Consider the following 8,035-nt stretch of genomic DNA (forward strand, 5'->3'; position numbering starts at 1 on the left):
ACTTGTTGAACTGATTGGTGGTTAAGATTTTTTGTGTGTTCCTATCATAATTAGGAGTGTGCTAAGGTTCCGAACAAGGTTTTATTTTGATATGAGGTTTGTTATTCAGCAGTTGTGGGGGTCGGGATTTATTGTTATGAGTATCTTAGCTATGTGGTATATCATGTGAATACCTTTTGGGTTGTGGTTATGGTGTGATTCGTCATGTTCAGACTTATATAGTGTAGAGATGTGAGAATCGGGCCTTGTAATGGATTTCAGAGATTAGGTATTTGATTCTAAGGTTTATGGACTAAGGTTGAAGTAAAGATCTTCGGTTAAGTTGTGTGGTCAGGCCTATATGGATTGGGGTGATGTGGAATCACCCACGGATATGTCTACAGTGAGTTTACATAGTGATTTGATGTCTTTAGAACGACTCTTGGCACGTTCGATGATAAAAGTATGTTTAAGTGAAGGAGAATGTAAGGACCCGATCGGTCATTTTGAGCTTTATATTCTATTCGGTGGTGTGAGATTTTGAGTATCTTCTTAAGATGTAGTATGACTTGCACGTATGGTCGGTTTTAATTTTCTAGTGATTCAGGATTGATTTGGAAGAATGACTCTCGATTTGGAATCTTTAAGTTAGAAGAGTTAAACAAGGTTTGACTTTTGTGTAAACGGACTCGAAATTGAGTTTTTATGGTTTCGATATGTCCGGATGATGATTGACTTGTGCGTATGTTCGGATTCAGTTTTTGAGATTCCTAGAAGGATTCGACATTCTATGTCGAAAGTTGGCAATTTGGAAAACTTTAAGAGTTCATAAGCTTGACCAAGAGTTAACTTTGATGTTATTGGACTCCAATTGGTGTTCCGAGACCTTGGATAGGTCTATATAGTTGAATTGAACTTGTGTGCAAAATTTGGAAGTAATCTGAAGGGTTTAAGTGTGATACCGACGCTCTTCTGAAAGAATGACGATTTAATAACTTAAGAGAATTTCTATTCTGTTTGAGCCTTTATTCTTTGTTCTGATATTCCCGTGGATGTTTTGAAGCCTTTGAAAATATTGAATAACATATTTTTACTTGTTGGTATGAATGGATAGGATTCCGAGGGGTTCGGGTGTATTTTGCATCATTGGTTGAGAAACTAGTTAAGTTAAGGATTTGGAGTATGACCATGTTCAATATCGGCTCAAGATGGCTTCTTTTCGGCGTTTTGAGTGCGCGAGCATGTTTGTAGCATGTTCTATGATTGAAATGCATATATTGTATGTGTCCGGGAGGTTCTAAATGGTTTTTGGGTGCTAAAATGAAGATTATTTTGTTGCTGATTTTCTGTTGTAAAATAATTACGAAAATGTCACTTTTATCCTTTAAATTTTCAGACTTCCTTTAAACCTCAAAACATCATAACTCCCTCATTTTAAGCAAAAAATAGGGTTATTCTAAAGCCTATCTTCGGTGTAATCTCGCAAGGATTATGTTGATCTTATCAAATATGAGTTTTGGGGTTATATAGGATCTGATGCGAGCTATAACAGCTACTACATTATTTTACTTGTTCCGGAATTTAGTCACTTTTTCACACATGGTTTTGGAGCACGGATTCGGATGATTTTGGAGGGAAATTTTCCAATTTGGATAGGGGTAAATATTTTTTTTTCTCGGTTCTGTTGATATTTCAAGAATCTATCTCCGATTTTAACATTTGAATTATTAAATTTAAAGAGAAATAAGGGATTTTTTTCTAAACTTTCATACAATGAATCTTTGAGTTTTGAACATAGATTGAGAGTCGTATTTGAGTGAAATTAGTATGGTTGGGATCGTTATTGAATGGGTTGTCCAATTTTGTGGGTTTTATCGGTGTCCGAGGTATGGGCCCTAGTTTGACCTTTTGGTTGACTTAGTATTTTTGATTAAATATTCGACCTTTATCTATTGAGTTTGTCTCCTATGGCATTATTTGATATTTTTGAGTTGCTTTTGTCTAGTTTCGAGCCATTCAGAGGTCGATACGTGCGGGAATGGAATTTCTACAGTATTTTTTGGCTTGCTCGGTATTTGATTTGGCTTGTTCGACGTAACATTTCTAAACTTAGAATTTAGCGTAATTATCCCTAGGAACCATGTTATTTGTGATGTGTTGGGGCGAGAAAATCATGATCTGGATTGACTTTTGGACTACGTTGCAATCATGTCTTGTTGTATCTGTGTTTTTCCTACTTGTTAGAGTAACTGAGCTAGGATTCATGCTAGAAATCATATTTAGGCTATATGGCTACTTGATTGAGACTTGATGCGACTATTTCTGATGGTTTGGGTTATCTGATTTAACAGTAATTATACACTCAGTCATGATTCATCATTTGCATATCATATCTAAGTCTCTATATCATTTGTCGTTACAACTCATGTTATCATAGCTTTACCATATGTGGAGTTATTGGACTGAGTGATATGAGATTTGAGCCCTTGAGACTTGAGAGGTTGATGATTGAGGTGGGATTTAGAGCCGTGTCGAGAGTGTTATTGTGGATCAGGTTGACTTGATTGGGCCTTTTATTCATTACTACTATTATTATTATTAGTATTATTATTATTATTATTATTATTATTATTATTATTATTATTATTATTATTATTATTATTATTATTATTATTATTATTATTATTGTTGTTGTGGATCGGGATACACGCCGTAACATGCCTTATAAGCTTACTATTATTGTGGATCGTGCTGCACACTGCAGCATGCCTTATACGCTTTTGGTTAGCGCTAGGGCAAGATCCGCCCCTTCAGAGTTTGGTGATGGGCTTATGAGCCAGGCATCTGTATTGTCACAATTCAATTCCCACCATAGGCTGTGATAGCACCCAACGTCATCGCTAGGCAAGCCAACGGTGAACTATCCATTTAATTGTTCATTTTAATATTTTTAAAGTCATTGTTTTTAATAAAGAAACAAAATGTAAGTGAGCGTAATAATGTAGAGCATAAACTAAACATGAAAGTAAGATGATGAATTAAATAATAAAAAACTATGAGTATCTACTAGAATTCCCAAAAACCGACGTCATAAGTGCACGAGCATATAGTAGAATATATAAAACTCCCTAAAACTATTGTCTGAAACAGAATAGAGAGAAATAATAAAGATAACAAAAGGAGGCTCTGGGTGCTGCAGATTCGAGCATGGGAAGCATCTCAACCACTAGCCCTACGGGTAATGCGGATGCGCGCCTTGATGAACAACAGATGTGCCTGCCTCAGAACCTGCACAATTTGTGCAGATGTTTAGCGTGAGTACATAAACAACATACACCCATTAAGTATCTAGTCTAACCTTCAAGAAGTAGTGACGCGGGGTCGACTTCGACACTTACTAATGGTCAATATACATTGAGTACAAGAATTATAAATAGGCATGAAATAGGACGATAATAATGGAATAAGAGGCAATAATTAAGTGATTCTTTAACAAAATAACAAGATAAAAGTCCACAAATATCACATGATAATCTCAACAAGTAAAGGGCAATACGTATTTACAATTTCTCAAGTCATGAAGGATATATCGAGTATAATCAGACTTCTAGTGACAACATGCACGAGTTGTGCCGAGGTCATCCGACCCGATCCATAACAATCATGTACATACACTACCGAGGTCATATAGCCCAATCCATGGATGCATCACATTATATATAAATATTGCCTAGGTGTTCGACCCGATCCATAGGAATAGGGAAACTCTTCGAACTACGAATGATGTGTTTACAACCCAAGGTAAGTCCATAAGGGAATATAAAGTTTTCATCAATAATTAAACATTCCGCTAAATCTCTAAGTAATGAAGTTTGGTCTAACATAATGTTTCATCAAATTTTACTTATTAATACAAGAAATTAAACTAACAAGTTGAGTTCAAATAGTGCAAGTATTGCATAATAAAGTCCTATGTCTGCCCGGACATAACATGAATTTTAGCTACGTACGAACTATCGTCACTTCGTGCATACGCAACACCCACAATTATTAGCAAATAATAATTTAAACACCTACGGTGTTAATTTCCTCTTACAATGTTAGGCAAGAGACTTACCTCGTTTCCAAATCCACTTCCCGATCAACAAATCACACTCAAAGCCTCAAGCCGATGTCGAGCAATCTGAAAACTAGCCAAAGGTTGTACAAACTAAACAATATTTTCTCAAAATTGCATAATTTAACTATTAGAGTAACTACCTAGCGCAATTTGGAAGATTCCTAAAATTCACCCCCGAGCCCACATGCCCGAATTCTGGAAATTTTCATAAATAATTGTTACCCATAACCTAATGAGCATAAATATATAATTTCTACCCAGTTACGTAATCATTTTGGTGGTCTATTATCAAAATCAAGGTTTTTCAACAAAATCATATAATTTCCACAATTTACATGTTAAAATCTACACATAATCCGTGTATTAAACTCACATTAAGTAGTACTTACTTACCTTACAATGATAGGTTAAAAATCCCTCTCCAAGAGCTCAAAAATTGTCTAACCCAAAGTGAAATGAGAGAAAATGAACCTAAGCCCCGATTTAAAGCAAATATCGGCCAAGAACATTCTCCTGCGCGATCGTGAAAATGCCCTCACGATCATGAAGGCAAAACTGCTTAGGCCCCTAAAAGATTCTTCACGATCGCGAGAAGACACACGTAAATGCGATGCACTGAGCCGCCCTCTCAACGCAAATGCAAGCCTCCCATCCCCAACGCGATTGGCATCTGGCTTGCCCAGCTCCAAGGCCCAACCTCCCATTGCAAACAAGGAGGCCCGTGCCCCAAAGATTCACGAACGCATAGAAAAAAAAAACCCAGCTCCCATTTCCTACATCATGAGCGAGAGGGCATCTACGCATTCGCGAAGAAGGAAACCCGAACCAGTAGCACAGAAGTTTTGCACTTAGCCCCGGGCGTCCGAAACACACCCGAGCCACCCGGGATCCTGTCCAAATCCATCTACAATTCCATAAACATAATACAGACATTATCTAACCCTCAGAATGCGTAAAACAATAGTGAAACCAAGAATCGCACCCCAAAAAACAAATTGAATCAACTTAAGAACTTCAAAGTTTTCAACTAACTCCAAACGCGTCGAATCATACTTAGACAAATCGGAATGACACCAAATTTTGGGTACATGTCATAAATCACCATACGGATCTATTCTGAGGCTTGTAATCCCAAACGGGCCTCAATAGTACCAAATTTCTGCTTCAAACCAAATTTAAAGAACTAGAAAACCACCATCATGCCAACTTTCAACATTAAATGCTGAAACGCTCCCGGATCACCTAAAAACGATCCGAACACACACCCAAGTCCAAAATCATCATATGAACCTATTAGAACCATCAAATTCTGGTACCGAGGTCGTTTACTAAAAATATTGACTCAAGTCAAATTTGGACATGTTAATCCACTATTAAGGAACAAAGTGTTCCAATTTCAAGTCGCACCCTTCTAAACCCAAAACAACCATCACCACAAGTCATAAAATAATAAAAGCACATACGAGGAGTCTTAATTATGGGATCGAGGACCTAGAAAGCAAAAAGATTGGTCGAGTCACTACATTCTCCACCTCTTAAACAAATGTTCGTCCTCAAACGGGTGTAGAATCATACTTGGAGTGCTGAATAAGTGTGGATATATATTCCGCATGTACTCCTCGATCTCCCAAGTTGCCTCCTCGACTGGTTGACCCCTTCACTAGACCTCTACCGCGGAAATCTTCTTAGACCTCAACTTGCGAACATGTCTGTCTACAATGGCAACTGGCTCCTCTTCATAACCCAAGCTCTCATCCAGCTGAATCGTGTTGTAATCCAACACATGCAACCTGTCGGCATGGCACTTCCGGAGCATAGACACATGGAAGACCGGATGAACTCCCGATAGACTAAGAGCAGAAGCAAGCTCATAAGCAACCTCCACGGCTCATTTCAACACCTCAAATGGGCCAATAAACCTCAGGCACAACTTGCCTTTATTGTTTAACCTCATGATACCCTTGATCGGCGAGACATTCAAGAGAACCTTCTCGCCCACCATAAATGATAAATCACGTGCCTTCTGATCCACGTAACTCTTCTGTCTAGATTGTGTTGTGTGAACTCACTCCTGAATCAACTTTACCTTCTCCAAGGCATCATTCACTAAATCAGTGCTATATAACCTAGCCTCGCCAGGCTCAAACCATCTGATGGGAAAACAACATCGCCGGTCATATAAACCCTCAAATGGAGCCATCCCGATGCTGGACTGATAATTGTTGTTATAGAAAAACTCAGCCAAAGGCAAGAATCGATCCTACTGCCCTCCGAAGTCAATCACACACGCTTTGAGCATATCCTATAGAATCTGAACTGTCCACTCCGACTGCCCATTGGTCTGCAGATGAATGGTGGTGCTAAGCTCTACTGGGGTGCCCAAATCGCTCTGTACTACTCTCTAGAATTGCGAAGTGAACTAAGGGCCTCTATTTGAAATGATGAAAACAAGCACACCATGTAACCGGACAATCTCCTGAATATAAATCTTGGCCAATCTCTTTGAAGAGTACATAGCCACCATCAGAATAAAGTCTGCAAAATTGGTGAGCCTATCGACAATGACCCATACTTCATCAAACTTCCTCAACGTCTGAGGCAACCCTAATACAAAGTCTATAGTGATGTGCTCCCATTTCCACTCCAGTATAACCATCTGCTGGAGTAGGTCAACTAGCCTCTGGTGTTAATACTTAACCTGTTGGTAATTTAGACATCTCGCTACATACTCAATTATGTCCTTGTTCATCCGCCGCCACAAATAATGATGCCTCGGGTCGCGATTTATCTTTATAGCACCTGGATGACTATAGAACGAGAACTGTGTGACTCCTCTAGAATCTTCCCCCTCAAGCCATCAACATTTGGAACACATAGGCAACCCTGGAGTCGCAGAACACCATCCTCACTAATAGTAACCTCCTTGGCACCACATTGTAGCACCGGCTCTCTAAGAACCAGTAAGTGTGGATCATTGTACTGATGAGCCTTTATCCGCTCAAATAATGAAGACTGAGCCACAACACATGCAAGAACTAAACTGGGCTTTGAAATAACCAACCTCACAAGTCTGTTAGCCAAGGACTGAATGTCCAAAGCTAATTGTCGTTCCTCTACTGGAATGAATGCCAAGCTAGCAATACTCTCGGCCTTCCTACTCAAGGCATCCGCAACCACATTCGCCTTGCTCGGATGTTAACGGTTGGTAATATCGTAGTCCTTCAGTAACTCAAGTAACCTGCACCTCCTCAAATTATGATCCCTCAACTTAAACAAATGCTGCAAGCTACGATGATTTGTGTAAACCTCACAAGACACCCCATAAAGATAATGCCTTCAGATCTTGTGAGCAACAACTATTACGACTAACACCAAATCATATACAGGGTAATTCTTCTCGTGGGGCTTCAGCTGGCGTGAAGAATATGCAATAACTTGCCCCTCCTAAATTAGCCTGGTAACCCTAATAATCTGTTAGTGAAGGCAACACTAACATCGGTGTTGTAGTCAATACAGTCTTGAGCTTCTAAAAGCTAGCCTCACAATCATCGAACAATCTGAACGGAGCACCATTCGGGTCAATCTAGTCAAAGGTGGTGAAATATATGAGAAAACCTCCACAAACCGACGATAATAAACAATTAACCACAAGAAACTCATGATCTCGGTTGTTGTGGTAGGACGAGGCCAACTCTAGACTGCCTCGGTCTTCTTGGGATCAATCTTAATTCCCTCACATGATACAACATACCCCAAGAATGCCACAAAATCTAACCAGAACTCGCTCTTGGAGAACGTAGCATATAGTTTTTGTTCCCGCAACCTCTGAAGCACAACTCTCAAATGATACTCGTTCTCCTCCATACTATGCGAGTAGATCAATATGTCATCAATGAATACAATGACAAATCAGTCAAGATATGGCATGAAAACCCG

This window comes from Nicotiana tabacum, chromosome 12, assembly GCF_000715075.1.
Source record: "Nicotiana tabacum cultivar K326 chromosome 12, ASM71507v2, whole genome shotgun sequence".
NCBI classification, from domain to species: Eukaryota; Viridiplantae; Streptophyta; class Magnoliopsida; order Solanales; family Solanaceae; genus Nicotiana; species Nicotiana tabacum.